The 19278-nt window shown below is 40.2% G+C and overlaps 1 protein-coding gene across 1 annotated transcript in view; it reads left to right on the top strand.

Moving 5' to 3' along the window:
* Nucleotides 1–19278, top strand: part of CDK20 (cyclin dependent kinase 20) — a 98595-nt gene that overhangs the window by 41942 nt on the left and 37375 nt on the right. The window lies entirely within an intron of this gene.

The following is a 19278-nucleotide window of genomic DNA, read 5'->3' as shown; positions in this document are numbered from 1 at the left end:
ATGGACATAGGTTCTTTTGAGAGAGATTAGAGGAATATTTACTGCATATATTTGTGATGGAGTCATAGGAACTACTCTAGGTCAGCGATGTTCAGTCAGTGTGCTGCAAGAATTTAAAACATGAAATACCTGGCTATTTAGTCAGGGGCACTGACCTCTTTTTCCTTAGACTGTCAAATAAAAATATGACAGCCAACACAACAATTGCCATCTGATGTGAATGCATCAAAATTATACCTATTTTTTGTCAGGTCTGCAAAAAATAGATTTTTTGGTGCACCATAGAATTTTAGTAATTAGTTTATGTGTGTCATGAGATGAAAAAGGTTGAAATGTCTGCTCTAGGGGAACTGACCTTCCTGTCAATCAATGTGCTCTGTATTTATAAATTTAGAGGTGGGAACTGGTTGTGAGACCTTAACTTTCCATTGAGGTGGAAGACATCCAGTTCAATAATTCTCAGTTCAGCTTTTTTTCCTGTTTTTTAAATATATTTTTATTGACCATTTTATTGTTGTTCTGTTACAGTTGTCCCATTTTTCCCCCTTGCTCTCAACTGCTCCATCCCCTATCTCCGCAGTCAATCCCCACCCTGTTGTACATGTCTATGGGTCATTCATACATGTTCTTTGACTAGACCCTTCACCTTCTTTCTGCCCTTATCCCCTTCACCTCTCCCCTCTGGTCACTGTCAGTTTGTTCCTTGTTTCCATGCCCGTGGTTCTATTTTGCTCTTTTGTGTGTTTTATTCATTAGGTTCCTCTTATAGGTCAGATCATATGGTGTTTGTCTTTTACTGTCTGGCTTACTTCACTTAGCATAATATTCTCCAGGTCCATCCATGCTGTTGCCAAAGGTAGGAGCTCCTTCTTTCTCTCAGGTAAGAGGTACGTAGTATTCCATTGTATAAATGTACCACAGTTTTTTGATCCACTCATTTACAGGTGGGCACTTGGGCTGTTTCTGGTGCTTGGCTATTATAAATAATGCTACTGTGAACATAGGGGTGGATAGGATTTTTTGAATTGGTGTTTCAGGATTCTTAGGGTACAATCCCAGCAGTGGAATCTTTGGATCAAAAGGCAATTCCATTTTTAGTATTTTGAGAAAATTTTGTACTGCAGCAGAAAGAAAGAAGTAACTCATACCTTTTGTGACAGCATGGATGGAACTGGAGAGTATTATGCTTAGTGAAATAAACCAGGCGGCAAAAGACAAATACCATGTGATCTCACCTATAACAGGAACCTAATCAACAAACAAACAAGCAAAATAGAACCACAGGCACGGAAACAGGGAACAGACTGACAGTGACCCAAGGGGAGGGAGGAGGGACATAAACAGGGAAAGGTCTAGTCAAGGAACATGTATAAGTGACCCATGGACATAGGTAGAGTAGGGATTGACTGAGGAAGCAGGTGGTGGGTAGGACAGTGGAGAGCAACTGGGGAAAATTGCGACAACTGTAATATAGCCACAATAAAATAAAATAAAAGATTTACTAGAATTCAGTATTCATTTATGTTGATAAAAAATCTTAGCAAACAATGAATAAAGGAGACCTACTATTTTGAGAAATGTGTCTGTATAAAAGCTACCACAAAGCATTCTTACTTGTACAATATTGAAATATTTCCCTTTATAATTAGGAGCAAAACAAGCCACCTTTACTTACACTGTTTTAACATTTTTATTGGAGAGCTGACCCTGAACAACAGGTAAATAAAAATAAATTGTGTAGTTATTGGGAAGGCGTATATATGATTTGTCCTTCCCTGACTAGCTGATTTGACTTAGCCTAATGTTCTCCAGATCCATCCATGCTGTCACAAAATATAAAATTTTTTTCCTCGTTTTTTCATGGCCCAAAAGTATTTCTTTTTGTTTTGTTTTGTTTTGTTTTAATTTTTATTGTTATTCAATTACAGTTGCACGCCTTTTCTCCCCATCCCTCCACCCCACCCCAACTGAACCCACCTCCCTCCCCCACCTCCACCCTCCCCCCTGGTCTTGTCCATGTGTCCTTTATAGTAGTTCCTGTAATCCCCTCTTCCCACTGCCCCCCCGCCCCGACCCGGCTATTGTTAGATTGTTCTTAACTTCAATGTCCCTGGTTATATTTTGTTTGCTTTTTTCTTCTATTGATTATGTTCCAGTTAAAGGTGAGATCATATAGTATTTGTCCCTCACCGCCTGGCTTATTTCACTTAGCATAATGCTCTCCAGTTTCATCCATGCTGTTGCAAAGGGTATAAACTCCTTCTTTCTCTCTGCTGTGTAGAATTCCATTGTGTAAATATACCATAGTTTTTGGATCCACTCCTTTGCTGATGGGCACTGACTCCACTCCAGAAAGACAAACAACCCAATTAAAAAATGGGCAAAGGACTTGAACAGACACTTCTCCAAGGAAGACATACAGAGGGCCCAGAGACATATGAAAAGATGCTCAGCATCACTAGCCATCAGAGAGATGCAAATCAAAACCACAATGAGGTACCATCTCACACCAGTCAGAGTGGCCAACATAAACAAATCCACAAACAAATGTTGGAGAGGATGCGGAGAAAAGGGAACCCTAGTGCACTGTTGGTGGGAATGCAGACTGGTGAGGCCACTGTGGAAAACAGTATGGAATTTCCTCAGAAAACTAAAAATGGAACTGCCCTTTGACCCAGCAATTCTGCTGCTGGGTTTATACCCTAAGAACCCTGAAACACCAATCCAAAAGAACCTGTGCATACCAAAAGTATTTCATTGTGTAAATGTCACATAATTGTTTTATCCATTCATCTACTGATGACACTTGGGTTGGCTTCCATAACTTGGTGATTGTAAATAATACTGCAATGAAAATAGGGGTGCATATGTTCTTTTGAATTACTGTTTCAGTTTCTTCGGACAAATTTCCAGAAGTGTTTGTTTCTAAGTATTCAGTAGATCTGCAAGGACTCTAGTGCAGACTATGTCATATGCTGCCTGTGACTGGCTTTGGGCAACCTGTTTGGAGTTATCAGCATTCTACAGCTTATGGCTCCCTCTGCTGGACCTAGGTGCATGCAGAAAGGATCAGATTGTACATCAAAGCTGGCTTTTACCAGCACAAGTTCTGGGGGAGGGTCAGCTAAAGTCTCAGAGTTTCCAGAGATCTGCCTTGGCCTGCAAGCTTTCTGTTAAGCTTTGTCACTGAAATAGCCTCCAGTTGTACTCCTCAGCAGCCCAGCTTAAGCTCCACAGGGTGGGAGAAGAGGGATACCTGTGGGTGGGGCTATTGCTTCCCCTCAGGATAATGCTGGATAGAGGGGAGTGCTCTGACAAGAAACATGGCTTCTGTAGTTTGGGGAATGACTTGGCACAGGGATTTTGGCAGCTGACCCTTAAGCTCTCCAGAGTCACCAACCCCAACCTCTCCTCATGTGTCTCTAGTCTACTCTGCTCTCCTTCTCACAGAGTTGAGGGTAAGTGGATGCAAACAAAATTTTGTGCATTTGGCCCTTTGAGAGGCTTTCTGCATCTCTAGCTATCTCTCCCTGGTGGATAGAAACCCCACTGCTTTTCACAGCCAATGTTATTTGGGTTCCTTTTCCAGTTCTGGTGCTCTAGGCTGGGGAGCCCAGCTTGGAGACCCCCCTTTAGACCCCCCTTTCACAGGGGGAACCCCTCCAGCCACTAAAGTGTTCTTCTGGAGCTTCAACTGCCACCTGTGGGAGCCCAGTCAGCCCTCTTGCACCTCTGTACTTCCTACCCGTCTTGTGTGGGGATGTGGTTCTTCTATAAGGCTTTGGGTATACGACTTCTCTCCTGATAGTGTTCAGTTGGTTATTCAGGATGATTTTTCTATAATTTAGTTGTAATTCCTGTTTGGTCCTGAGAGGAGGTTAGTGTAGCTTCCTCTTACTCCTCCGTCATCTTGGGTCTTCCCAAGCATTCCTCTTAAAGGGCCTATGCCCAGACTTACTCTGGGCTCACTCACTCTGAGCTCCAGCACTGAGGCAGCAGCTCATAAGGCAACAGGAACATTCAGAGAAGAACTGAATTGTTCAGCGAGGGCTGGAGGGGCAGTTTTCTCCCACATAGAAGTGCTGGCTAAGGCATTTTCTTGAGCCGTCTCCCTACAGAGCCTGCAGGTGAGTGCCATATCTGAGTGTCTATCTTCCTGTCTGACAATGTTTATCCAGCCCTGGTGATTCCCTGAGACCCCATCTCACACAACTTTCAGGCCCACTCAAGCCATTTCCAGTGGCTTTTCCAAACAAATGCTCTTAATGTACTGTGTACTTTCCTAAAATTCTTCAAAGGTTCACAAACCACAAATAAGCTGCATCTGGCCTTGGCATGCCCCATACATCTTCCTAAGTGGCTCCAGGCCCAGCACTAGTGGCAGCCAGTCTTGGTTTGCAACTTGGCCTGTCCCAGGCACCTCCAAGCCCAGCACAAGTAGCAGTCATCTTCAGATCGCTTTGTAACTCATGCCAGGTGGCCATGGGTAGGGCACAAGTAGAAGTTTACCTTGGCCTACATCTCCCAGGAGGCCCCAGAGCCAGAGCAACCAGTGGACAGCTTCAGACCATCCCACAGCACCACCAAACCACATCCATGAGTGGTACACTCAAGGGAGTAGGCTCATTGAGCACCAGAGCACACAGACACGAATCCTGCCCCATGGGATTGGCTCTTGCCAGTACACCCTCCACTATGACTACAGTCAGTGCTCACAATTGATTAGCCTAGGGTTAAATCCATCCCATTGATGTGCCGGTAGAAATCAAGGCTCAACTACAAACGGAGGGTGCACCCAGCCAATATGGGGGCACCCCTAGAGTATCCAGCTTGGATTACTGGGGAGAATGCACCACTGAGCCCTACAGGACACCTACTACATAAGGTCACTCTACCAAGCCTAGGAGAAATAGCAACTCTATGTAATATATAGAAACGAACAATCAAAAGGAGGCAGCCAAATGAGGAGACAAAGAAACATGTCCCAAATAAAAGAAGAAAATAAAACTCCAGAAAAAAGAGCTAAACAAAATGGAGACAAGAAATCTACTAGATGCAGAGTTCAAAACACTGGTTATAAGGATGCTGGATGAACTTAGGGGAAAAGTAGATGAATTTAGTGATAAATTCAACAAAGAGGAAACAAAATGGAGATACAAACTATAAAAGAGAACCAGTCATAAATAAAGAAAACAATAACTGAAATGGTGAGTACATTACAGGGAATCAACAGTAGAATAGATGAAGCAGAGGATCACATCATGGTTTGAAAGATAGGAAAGCAGAAAACATCCAATCAGAACAGCAAAAATAAAAAAAGAATCCCCCAAAATTAGGATAGCTTAAGAAGCCTCACAATTTCATGTCAACCAATATTCACCAAAAGGAAGAGAAAGAGAGCAAGGAATTGAAAACCTGTTTGAAAAAAATAATGATGAAAAATTTCCCTGATCTGGTGAAGGAAATATAAATACAAATCCAGGAAGGGCAGAAGAGTCCCAAATAAGATGAGCCCAAAGAGTCCCATACTAAGATGCATCATAATTAAAATGCCAAAGGTTAAAGAGAAAGAGAGGACCTGAAATTCACGAAGAGAAAAGCAGTTAGCTACCTACAGCAAAGCTCCCATAAAACTGTCAACTTATTTCTTAACAGAACTTTGCAGGCCAGAAGGGATTGGCACCAAATATTCAAAGTGATGAAAAGCAAGGACCTACAACCAAGATTACTCTACCCAGTAAAGATATCATTTAGAATTGAAGGGCAGATAAAGAGCTTCGAGACAAGAAAAAGGTTATGGAGTTCATCACCATCAAACGAGTATTATGAGAAATGTTACAGAGACTCCTTTAATGATAAGAAGGGAAAAAAGATAAAAATATAAATAATAAGATTGCCATGAACACATATCTATCAATAATTACTTTAAATGCAAATGAATTAAATGCTCCAATCAAAAAGACACAGGGTGGCTTAATGGATAACAAAACAAGACCCTTACATATCCTGTCTATAAGAAACCCTCAGGTTGAAAGACACAGACAGACTGAAAATAAAGAGATGAAAGAAGATATTTCATGAAAATGGAAACAAAGAAAACCTGGAATAGCAATACTTATACCAGACAAAATAGACTTTAAAACAAAAGCTATAATAAAAAAACAAAGAAGGACCCAGCAATTCCACATTTGGGTATTTTTCCAAAGAAACCCAAACCACTAAATCAAAAAGACATATATGTCCATATGTTCATTGCAGCATTATTTACAGTAGCTAAGATATGGAAGCAACCTAAATGTCCATCAATAGACAAATGGATAAAGAAGAAATGATGCATATAGACAATGGAATATGACTCAGCCATAAGAGAATGAAATCTTGCCATCTGCAACAACATGGGTGGACCTAAAGGGTATGTACTAAGAGAAATAACTCAGACAGAGACAGACAAATGCCATATGATTTCTCTTATGTGTGGAATCTAAAAAAGTAAAAAACAAACAAACAAGCAAGCAGAACAGAAATAAGTTCATAGATAGAACATTTTGAGGTTTGCCAGAGAGGAGGTGGTTTAGGGGGATGGGTAAAAAAGGTGAAGTGATTAAGAAGTACAAATTGGTGTTACAGAACAGTCATGGGGATATAAATTACATCATAGGGAATATAGTCAATAATATGTAATAACTATGTATGCTGTCAGATGGGTACTAGATTTATTGGGGTGATCACTTTGTAAGTTGTATAAATGTCTAATTACTGGGTTGTACAACTGAAACTAATATAATATTGTTCATCAACTGTCATTGAAAAATAGAAAAATAAATTATTAAAAAATAAAGGCATTGTCTAGCTTTCTCATAGACAGTTTCTCTTAATTTCTTCTGTGAATGGACCATACTTTTTTGTTCCTTTTATGCTTGGTAATTTCTTCTTGAAAACTAGACATTTCAAATACTATAATGTGGTTGCTCTGGAAATCAGATCTTCCACTTTTTTAGGGATTATTTTTGTTACTTTCTGTGGGATGTAGTAGTTTGTTTAGTGACTTTCATAAACTCTTTTTGTAAAGTCTCTATTCTTTGTTAGGTGTGGTCTCAGAAGTCTCTGTTCCTTTAATTCATGGTTCCCTATTTTTAAAAATATATTTCTTTGAATCCACAAATGAATGAATAAATGAGAAAGCAGGAAAGGAAGGGAGGGAAGGATGGAGGGAGGGAGGAAGGAAAGAATACTTCCCCAGACTTCATAGATTGATTCTGGATTGGAGCACTCATTTATTACTTAAACAGTCCTCTTATAACATGAAACATAGAAAAAGAACTTAAGGAAACCAGGAGAATGATGTCCCAACAAACAGAGTATTAATAAAGTAAAGGAAATTATGAAAAAAACACAAAATATTAGCTGTAGATTTGAAAGATATAACTGGAAGAAAAAATTCAATATGGAAGTTCAATAGTAAACTTGAGCACACAGAAGAATCAGCAAATTTGAAGATAAGTCAATTAAAATTATCCAGTCTGAGAAACTCAATGAAAAAATAATGAAGAAAAAAGAACATAGCCTGAGGATCCTCAAGTTTAATAGCTGATTTCTCCTCAGAAGCCATGGAGGCCAGACAGCAGTGGGAAGACATAATCAAAGTGCTGAGAAAGAGAAAAAAATCTGTCAACTAAGTATTCTATATCCAACAAAAACTTGGCTAAAAAATAGTAAGGAAAATTAATATATTTTGAGCTAAACAAAAATTACTTGTCTGTTTCACCTAATTGGGAATTCTCTCAGGCCAGAGAATTGGCTATTCCTCAAAAATATTGTAAGAAAAATGAACAAACTACTACAACTTAGGGCAAAAGATTACAGTTGAGGCAAATAATAAACATATCAAAAGCCTGGGAAGAAAAGCTAGGGAGTTTCTTTGGGAAACGGGGTTTCAGAAGTGCCTGTGTATATTGGGTAATTTAGAAAGACGTGTATATAACCTGGCCATGACACAGAAAAACCTAGAAGATCCTAAGCTTTCATCTCTGGCTGATCACTAGGCTCAAGGCAAACAGGAAGTGAAGGTGAAGGCAGAATTGTAAATTACCTGACTAACCAACAAAGAGATATCCGAATACAGAATCAATCTGTAAAAACTGGGAGAGGTGTTTTTGTGTTGGGGTTTTTTGTTTGTTTGTTTTTTGCTTTTTAAATTCTTAGCTACTAGTGGGCATCAGGATTTCTAGGAGCTTTTCAAAGCCTGCATGAACATCTCATTCCCCAGTTTTCCTTTTTATACCATTGGGTCAGTCTATTGTTTGCCTCAACTATTAGTTATAAATTTAAACCATTTCCTGTAATTGTTTCTGACAAACACCCTCAAGGAAAAGACTTTTCACACTGGCTGAGCTCTGACTAAGATCAAATAAAGTTATGCCGCAGCTGGTGTGGCTCAGTGGATTGAGTGCTGGCTTGTGAACCAAAGGGTCACCAATTTGATTCCCAGTCAGGGCACATGCCTGGGTTGCAGGCCAGGTCCCCAGGAGGGGATACGCTAGAGGCAACCACACATTGATGTTTCTCTCCCTCTCTTTCTCCCTTCCTTCTTCTGTATAAGAATAAATAAATAAAATCTTAAAAAAAAAATAAAGTTAGCCTTTCAAGCCCCTTTTTCCAGGCCAAACAAACACATACAACCATGCCCCTGCATAAATGCAAACCCCAGGATGAACAAGAGAAGTTATAGTGGAACCTAAGGGATGGGGGTCAGGTTGGATGACCTCTGGGAAATCAATGAAGCATTACAATACTTAGTAGGTTTAGGTTACAGTCCACAGCAGGAGTTGCTTTCAAGGTCATCTTCACCTTCTGCGTCTGCCCCTGATGTCCACCAGTGGCAGGTACCCACTATAATAACAGTCTGGCCATCATAGGAACAGGACCATTCCTGCAAACAGCCACTTCTTAACATTAACTGTGGTTTGGGATCCAAAAATAAACAATGCTGGCTGGCTCTGTTAGATATGGATGTACAAATCTCCCTAATCCAAAAAAGTACTCTTCCTTTAAATGAACCCCTCGAGGAGGTGGCAGGCTTGGGGGGTACTGATAATGGGTAATTACCAACTTAACTATTTAAATTGGCCCAGTTTTGCTAAAAGATACTTTTGTCCTTGGTGTTTCCCTGAGACTTTTCCCATGGTTGAATGCACCTCCTCAGTGAGAAGGTAATCTCAGGGAACAAACCTAAGGCTTTTATGCTATCGGTCAGTACAGCATGGTGGGAACAAATTAACCTTTTCCTATCAGTAAATGTGAAGCACTAAAGAATTAGGGCCTGTCATAGATGATTTAGATAAGAAGGGGTATTGATTTTACCATCTCACTGTTTAATTTCCTCGTGTGGCCTGTACTTAAAGCAACTACTACTAGTGAAAGCTAATTACAGACATAAAAAGTTAAACTAGGCTGTTCTCTTTATTAAAGCACCGCTACCAGATATTACCTTAATGATGACATTCATAACAACATAGGTAAATGGTTTGGAGCTACAGACTTGGCTAACATCATCTATTCAGTAAAGATTTTGTAGGAGTCAGCCACAATTTGCCTTCACCTTTAAGGGTCAACAGTACACCTTTACCTGATTGCCTATCAAGTACTTAAATGGCCTTGTAATCACAGAAAGGATTTTCAGCCAGGACCTGGAGGACTACCCCAAAATTCCACCAGAAACTCAGCTTTTGCATTATATGGATAACATTCTCCTCATTGGACTAACACTCTTTCATAGGCCACTACAGCCATGAGTGAACACCTCACTTAGAGGAGATGGACAATTGCCCCCTACAATACAAGGCCCCTTCCAATCAGTTAAAATGTTGGGGTACATTTGGAGTTCAGAAGGGTGAACTATTCCCAATCTGGTAAAAGACAACCTCTTATCACTCCAACTTCTTCCCACATCAGTAAAGGGATCCAACCAACATTTGGTGGGATGTTTGGAATCTAGCACATTCCTTCCTCTAGTATTTGCTGACTCCTTTGTATCACTCACCTGTAACTTTTCTTTTTTTAGTTATCAAAACTGAAATCCTTACTGGCACTAAGCTAATTACCCTATGAATTAAGATTCCTATTATGACCTGGGTAATGGTAAAGCTCCCTATAGAATTGGATCAGCAACAGAGGTCTCCTTGTTAAAACAGAAACGACAGCTTTGAGTTAAACTCAGCCCTACTGGAGTGTCACACTCCATGAGGAAATAGCCACTTAACCCTGCCACCCTATTTAACTTGCCAAGACTTCCAGAAATGCCTCTGCTCTTTGCCCATTGGGGGTTGGGGGAAGGATGGTTACCACTTTCAAAACAAGAAAACCAATGGTCTTTCTTTACCAGTGAAGTAACCAGGGGGTATAAGAGAGCCAGGCAATGAACAGTCTCAGCCTATTACCCCTATTCAAATGTTCTAATTTCCATACATACATTATTCCAAGCAATAGACCATGCCCTTGGCAAACATTTTCCTAAGGTTACTATTTTCACAGATATGTCCCTGGTTGGTGACTAATGGGCTAACTTCTTGATTGGGGTTTTGGCAAAATCAGGGCTGGAAAATATAAGGCTGAAACATGTGGAATAAAGAGATATGGGGAAAAACAAACCAGACTGGCTCCCATCCTATCCATCTGGGTCCACCACATACATTGGCTCCTACAAGACAAGCCATGTAATAGATAATATACAACACCAAAGCTGAAAAACTAACCAATCCACCTAAACAGGTAAGCCTTCTGAAGGAGGACAAGTCCCAAGGCTTTGTTATTTCCAACATTGGGCACATGAGAAGTCAGGGCATTTGTGCATAATGAAGTGACAAAAATAAATTGTTAATAGAGGAGCTGACCCAGAAGAAAAGCATTTGCACACAGCCATTAAGGACTATACCACATGCCAGAAATCTAGATATTGGGCCTACTGTATGGGAGAAGAAATTTGCAAAGAAAGGCCACATTAGATTCTGTGAGTTGACTTCATTGTGCCTCTCTTAGCAGCAGCAGGAGTCACTGAATTTGCCTTAACAATGGCAGTTACATGCACAGGCCTTCTATTGACTTTCCCATGAGAGGCAACCTCTACTGTCATTGAAGGGCAAACAAAACAGCTTTTACAGCCCTTGAGAGTAAGATCAAGGCTTTCAATTTATCACAAATTAAATACAAAATAACATTGGCAGGTATCATAGGAATGGGCATTTAAAACAGGTCTGTTGAAAGAATCTGGAGAAAAATGGTCCCCAAAGTGATCAAAGTGCTCCCATTTTTCTGATCACATCACATTAAATCCACACTCCCTGATTACATTAAACTCATCCTTCCTATGGCATAACTACACCATATTTAAATTTACAACAACTGAGGGGACTACCAACAGAGATATTGCAACCTCTGCTTGTTGTATACACCCACACTAGACACAACAGAATAACCACTGTTTGTGGACATGGTAGCCCTGACTTTGCAACTAACAACAAATAAACATCACTCAGTACTTCGACCATTTCATTTTACTTTATAGAAAATCCAGAGCCTGATCACTTCCCATTCGATCCTAACAAGAACCTGATGTGGAAGACCAGATCTGGGGTCATCCTCTGCTTGAGTTGGCTCATTGTCAGTGTGAGCCATGCAAACCATCTACCACCATCTGGAAAGGCCACCCACATACTTTGTGGAACCAACATGGACCTACTCCTGATATCCAGGAGGTGTAACTAATCACCCTCATACTGGGTAACAGCATTTGGGTGATGCTCAGGAGACAATTAGCTCTCCAACTCCTAACTGTGGGCTATCTCTGACTTTAACCCCTACTCTGCTGCTGTGCCACTTCCTTACCTAATAAGTTTCTACTCACACCCACTCCATGTCCACACCACAGAAAGATGCACAACATAGGTCAGACTGGAGATGACAGGAACCACATAACTGGCTCTTTGGGTTGGACAATCAGCACTGAAGCTAGTACTCCTATCTCTGCTAGTGCTGGCAACACCCTTTCTGGGTGAGCCAGACTCTTACCATACCACTTGTGAGTCACATGTTCCTTCTAAGCCCTGTAGGCCAACTTTTACTTCAAATCAGATGAAATCCACTATTGTTAAATAGTGCCATTAAATAAATAGAGCAATAGGGTGCTGCCTATGAAGTCTCATATAAGAAGTATCCAGAGACAGTGAGTTTATACTCAGTATTAGAACCAGGATGCTCATTACTGATGTAGTCAAGTGAAAAACTCTAATTCAAAGACAATACCAACAAACCTTTTAGGGTTACAGAGATTAAATCACATCTCCTACTAATCCCTAAGATAACTATCACTCTTGCCAACAATGTATGCTCTTACAACTCTTGGCCTCTCTTTCCATTTATTACAATGATCTCTCTCCCTCTCTAGTATGAGGCAGAGAGTGTGTTAACAAAGTGGCCAAAGGCACATTACCATGGACCTCCTCTCTGGATGCTAATCAATATATACAAGAAAGGCAATGTATACAGCGTACTATTACCTGGGCTTGGCATCTCTAAGAAACTAGGGATTTTAAAAATCCACATATAAATGCAACCATGTAGTTCAAACTCCTGTTGTTCAAGGGTCAACTGTATATTCATGTTTCAAATCATTATGTTGTGCACCGAAAACTAATACAATGTTATGTCAATTATACCTCATTTCAAAAAAAATCTACATATCTCACAGAAGATAGAAACAATAATGAAAAGACCAGTAGAGAAGCTAACTTGGGAGGAAATTTGTTGGTGTAGTCACTACCTCCCAAAGGTCCATCCCTGAGGCTTTGAAAACTGTATAAATGTTTCCCCTAGAAAAGTTTCCCCTAGTATGGAGACAACGGAGCAGATGGTCCCACAGTGAAGCAGCATCATTGTAATAAACAAGGACAGAAATGGGTCAAACACAAAGTATTTACAATTGATGTCTGTCGGGAAGCTTTAACGCAGCCCCCCGGTTCCGCCACGGATGAAGAAAAAGACTACCAAGACATGATATGCTTGGGGAGGAAAGGTGGCCAATCTCTCAAGGGAGAAGGGCCTTGATCCTTTTTCTCCATGGGCTTTTATTAGGTTCATTCTCATAGGAACGCAGATAAAGCTCATCAGTCATTGTCAGCCAGCAAGGATTAAACAATATAGGATTTACAGAGAACTTCCAGGGCTTAGTCTGAGCTACAGCCAATCAGCTAGAGGGCCATAAAACTTTAAGCACCAGACTCATCTCAAGTCTGGACCCTTATCTTTTAAGCTGAGGGTACAGATTAAGTAGGCTTCACAGGAATGTAGTATTTCCCTTAGGCATGATTCCCCAGGGAATCCGCCCCTCCCAGCACAGGACTGCACCGCCCTCTGTTATCACTTTAGGCTCAAGTCAGACAGGGAAGTAAAGCAGCCAAGAGATTAGGAGACTTCTCACAGACAGAATGAGGACTCAGGCTATTTCAAAGCCGAGGGGCGAGGGTCCATCACCCCCTTTTGCCACAGCCCCCCGAGTCCTTCCCTGTGAGCTTATCCCTGGTGATCAGAGCCTGTCTTAGGTTGATCCTCCCTTGAGGATTCTTACCCGTCATTGGCTAACTGGCCAAGCTCAGGGCCAAGCAGGGTGAAGTGGGCAGAGGTGGCACTTCTGCCAGGGAGATAAGCTTTGTCTCTTTCATGGCTTATGGTCCCAACTCTGACTCAGCCTTAACCATGGGGGGTTACAGCCTCTGAAACCAGGCAGGGCGGTTCCCAACAGATGTCTGTTTTTGAAATAACTTGGCCATGTGTGAGGATCCTGTATGTGAGTGCCTTGTAGTTCAGGATCTAATTTGGTGTGTTGCTAAATTACCTTTCTTTTTCCCAAACCACTAGAATACTTGTGAAATTTATCCCATGCCCATGGGAACACCCAATACTACTTATTGTTGACAATGGGAGGGAAACCCAATCACTAAGAATGAAAATACAATTGCCCACCAAGCTGAACCCGCATGTAGCCTTAGTCAAAGAAATACCTACCCATACAGATCTAACCCCATGTTGGGCTTGACTCCAATCACCTGATTTTAGTACACATAGCATTAAACCTCTCTCCTGGCCACACTCTCCCATAAATCTCACTCATCAAGATGGGCCTATTCCCTTCACCACTGACATCCAACAAGAGCAATTGACAATCCATTGAATTTATGTGAAGCTAGTCACACAAGTGTGTGGGCAATGGTGTGCTGAGTGCATAACCCATGTAGCTGACCCAGTTACTGAGTGTGAGATGAACATCTAAGCCTGTTTGACTATAACATTATATTCCAACCACTTGGAACTTCACCAAAGCCACACAAACTTACCTTTCCCAGGAACAAAGTATACTGGCAACAGAGGGAGCCTGGTGGACCTGAAAGAGAATAAAATTGCCTCTCCTATCACAAGCTTTCCCCTCATCCAACCCTGAAACATATTTCCAGCACCTGGATTTGGCTCAAAATTCTAGTAGACTTTTTCTTAACAGTGGACCCTCTAACTCAACCTACTTGTTTCCACAAACCATGCTAGCTTCAGCTCTCCAATGCCACAAATGAGATCTTCTGCTGGTACTAACCCCTCTAGGACCACTTATTCTGGGGAGAGTAGGAACAGCCTAGGTGTGGGACACCTCAAAACAACAAAAAGAAACACAGATAACTGTACCCAAGGAATTATCTACAGCAATTAAACAAATGGCCCAGGAGCTGGAACTGGGGTGAATCTCAATATACTTTAGGCACCATGGTGTTAGATAACTGCACAGCCCTAGGTTATTTATTAGCTGTGAAATGGGGAAGGTGACAGTTTTATGCACTTGTTCACACATTATTGCATGTGGCTCAGTAAAACCGAGTCTTACAGATAGCCAGAGTCATGTTACCAAAGGAACCATAATGTCAATGTCTACTGACTAAACAGATTGAACAAGTCAAAATCTTCTCCTTTTCTGATCTATTCTTTCCCCCAGGAAGTGGGCCAATTGGCTGAAAATGGACTTTAAATTCTACTTTGTGTCCCTGTAGGGTTTGGTGTCTTTAGAATGCTTTATCACTGGCCCCAAACTCAGGAATTACGAAGCAAGACACAACTGAGATTATAAAACAATGTGGAGCCTGGGATAGATCTGGGTATAAGCAAGCCAAAGATGCCTCTGTATTTTGTAGTCCCCAGTGTACTAACCATGATGCTGTGTCCTTCTTCACATCAGTCTGAGACCTCTAGTTCAAAGCCTGTTGGTACTAAGTTTAAATTTTTACATATCTTCTTGCTTTAAATATAGCCCAAATAAGAACATTTTTAGTCATTTAAAACCTGACTCTTTCACGTACCCTGTGAAATTGCATGCAACATCTGCTAGCCATAGACAAGACTTTGAGCTGTTGCTGCTCATTAGAGGTCTTTGATTCAGAAACTCCCTATAATGGGCTGAGTCATGTACTCCCAAAATTCATATGTTGCAGTCCCAATCCCCAGCACCTCAGAATGTGACTGTATTTGGAGATTAGTTATTTAAAGAGGTAATTAAGATAAAATGAGGTTGTTAGAGTGGGTCCTAATGTAATCTGATTGGTGTCTTTATAAGAAGATAGTAGGACACAGACACACACAGAGGGAAGATCATGTGATTACATGGGGAGAAGACAGCCATCTGCAAGCCAAGGAGAGAGACCTCAGGAGAAACCAGCTCTGCCAATGCCTTGATTTCAGACTTTCAGCCTCCAGAACTGGGAGAATAAATCTTTATTGTTCATGTTGCCCAGTTAGTAGTACTTTGTTATAGCAGCCCAAGCAAACAAATACAGTCCCCATCTTGCTGCTGAGCAACATCACCTGGACACATGGGCCACCTCTCTGATTCCCCTATCCTCCAGGAGTTCCTTTTCCCTGTTTCCCTCTGGGTGATGGTCCCACGCCACTGTCTCTGGAAGGTCTGCTGCTATGAGAGACTTCCCCTCTCATGCAACCCATCAAAGTGCCACCCAGCTAAAGCTCATGTGTGCTACTGCTGTCTTGTGGTCATGTCTTTTCCTTGATTAGCCTTGAAATCCTCAAACTTACCTCATTATATCTCTTTATCTGTATACTTTATTTCTCTATTTCTCATATCTCTACTTCTGTTACAGGTGGTTGAGATCTAGCTAAACATCTCATCATATCTGAGCTCAAAGAGTGTTGACCTTAAAGACATTTCTTAGCTCAGAAACTCCAGTTGTTGCCTATTCCCCAAAATAATAACCATAGCAACAGCATGTGCTAACAGATTTATATGTGATTACCACAGGAAGACATCACAACAGTCTTCTGAAATTAGTACCATTATTCTTATTGTACTGTTGAAAAATGTAAGCAAATTAAGATACACATGAAGGTATATAAATGTTAACTAACTTGCCTGTTGTGTCAAACAGCAATATCTGACAGATTACATGCCTGTTTGGGTGTAGAGCCTAAGTTAGTTATAAAGACATGCCTCTTAATCCCAAGGTCTTTCAAGAAACAGGCTGAATTTGCTCTGTGGTCACCCAGCAAACATATCAGGAGAGGCTGCTAATAATATATCATACTTGAGTAACATGTATCATTAAACATGAAATAGGCAGATCAGTCACAGCTAAATAGAAATAAATACCCAAGCCCCTAAACTCACCTTGATATGAATCCTGATTGTTGGATCTTTCTTCTGTCCTGACATATTTTAAAGTAGAACTATGAAGTTTTAGTATCAAAGAACTTAAAGCTAGAAGGGGCCTTGGAGATAATCCAATCCACTTCTCATATAGCTTAGTAAAAACCAAGGCCTAGACTTGCCTAGAGACCAAAAGTGTTGGTAGAAGAGCTCTATTACATAATAATAAAAATAATAATTAAAACAAAATACATTATAATACTAGCTACTATCATTTTGGGGGTGTCTGCAATTATCTTATTTAATTCTTAAAGCAATATTTTAATATAGGTGTTATTATCTCCATCTTAAATAAAAGTTTATAGGTCCAGGATCACATAGGTAATACAGAATGACAAAATCTGGATTTGAATCAAGTTCCCTTTGAGAATCAAGATTCTATGCTTTCATACTATTATTTTTATCCTAATTTTTGCCTCAATTTTTATCTATGCTACTAAAACTATAAAAATAATTGAAAATGATATCAATGAGACAAAAGCAGGATTAAGACAAATGTATATATTTCATGATCAATATCAGAAATGTCTGTGCAATAGCAAAGCTTTTTTTCTTTTCTCAAGGGAAGTTTGAATGGAAACAGTGTATGTACTGCATATTACTACTTCAAGTTGTAAAGATAAGGGATCATCTGGAAAAAAATAGTGCCTTATTTTTTCTTTTGATTCTCCTGTATACATTCCATTTTTATCTTTAATTGTATAGTCTTTTTTCTTGTTTGACCTGTCCCAGTGATTTTTATACTGATTACATAGAAATATCAGAAGGAGATGCAGATGTGTTTTGTATTGAGCCTTTTTCATGAACTTTTCATGTTCAGGAGCTTTGCTCACCAGAGTGGCTGTCGAGGAAAATAGCCACTTGTCTTGTGAAGCTTTCCCAAAAAATTCCTCAGGGCTGCTTTTTCTTTATCAATCTCCCTAAACCGGATATTTAGTGCCTTCTGGAGTTTTTGAATGTGGAGCCTGGTCCTCTTCTCCTCTCCCAGATTGTTCACAAGGGCCTTCCGCAGATATGCAGGGTCTCCTGTTTTCATGGTGCCTTTCTTCATTGTGTAGCCCATTCCACCCATGTTCAAACTTTGGTAGAGGAGATTCAAGACATGAGTCTGAGGCTGCCTGTAAATGCCTCAGTAGAATGCCTCAGATTCTCCTGTGTTTGGAATATCAGAACCATGTCACCATGGCAACAGAGACTCACAGAATCTTGGAGCTGACAGGCATCAGAAGTTCATTTAGTCCAAACTCTCATATCAACTGATTAGTTTTTAAGCTTGTGTACATTCTTAGATCAGAAACAGTTGAGTAGTTTGATAGATCAGAATGGCAATCACAGTGCCTGTTGCCATTTTGTGCTTACACATAAGTTCAATGTTAAGTGCTTTAGGTATTCATAATCAGGACCAGATTGTTTATGAATAGAGAACATAGAAAGTAGATTCAATAATTCAGATGCTGTTCTTCATCTTTTATGTATTCACTTGGAGTTTCTAAAGAATTGAGATTTTGTCATTTCTCTACGTATTGGATTGGACTTAAAGAACTTCTTCATGAAGTATCTGTTTTTCATTCAAGAAAGGACAAGAAACAGAAATGCACATGCATCTAGTCATGTGTGCCAAAAACTCTTCAGGAAAGAAAGAAAAATCAAAAGAGATGAGAGATGGAAAGGGACAACAGGAAAGGGTGGGAACATGAAATATGGTAGAAGGTATAAAAATAAAGATACTTCTTTGAGTATACTTTTTAATAATTTCTACATTTAGAAATATGGTATTTTTTCATTTGCTCAAAAATAAAATCAAAAGTATTGGTGGAAACCCCTACTTTTTAATGTGTATTCTAGGATTGAACAAGAAGTAAATATATTGTGGATAATGAGAGACAGGTTCTGCCTGTTGGAGGAAAAAAAAAACTATAAATAAAGAAATGAGGAAAGCTATAATGTCCTCTTTGGTGCTGGATTGGAATTGGAAATGTCAGTATAAAGTTATGGTTCTCTGAATCAGATGAACTCATGATTCTAAACATCATTGTGAATTTGTAGTTCTATTAATATAAATCCATAGTTCTATGAACCAGTTTGAATTCATGGTTCTATAAAGCAGTATGAATCTGCCACTCTATAAATTAGTATGAATTCATGGTTCTATGAATCAGTATAAATTCTTGTGAAGAATGGCCCACTAGAAACTCTGTCTCCAGGCAGTTCCATTTTTAGTTTGCTGAGGAAATTCCATACTGTTTTCCACAGTGTCTGCACCAGTTTACATTCCCAGCAACAGTGTACTAGGGTTCATTTTTCTCCACAACCTCTCCAGTACTTGTTTGTTGATTTGTTTATGTTGGCCACTCTGACTGGTGTGAAGTTATATCTCATTGTGGTTTTAATTTGTGTCTCTCTGATGGCTAGTGATGCTGAGCATCCTTTTGTATGTCTCTGGGACCTCTGTATGTCCTCCTTGGAGAAGTGTCTGTTCAAGTCCTTTGCCCATTTTTTAATTGGGTTGTTTGTCTTCCTGAAGTGGAGTA

Source organism: Desmodus rotundus, chromosome 1, assembly GCF_022682495.2.
Source record: "Desmodus rotundus isolate HL8 chromosome 1, HLdesRot8A.1, whole genome shotgun sequence".
NCBI classification, from domain to species: domain Eukaryota; kingdom Metazoa; phylum Chordata; class Mammalia; order Chiroptera; family Phyllostomidae; genus Desmodus; species Desmodus rotundus.
Note: the sequence above shows the minus strand (reverse complement) of the source record. Positions and strands in the feature narration are given on the sequence as shown.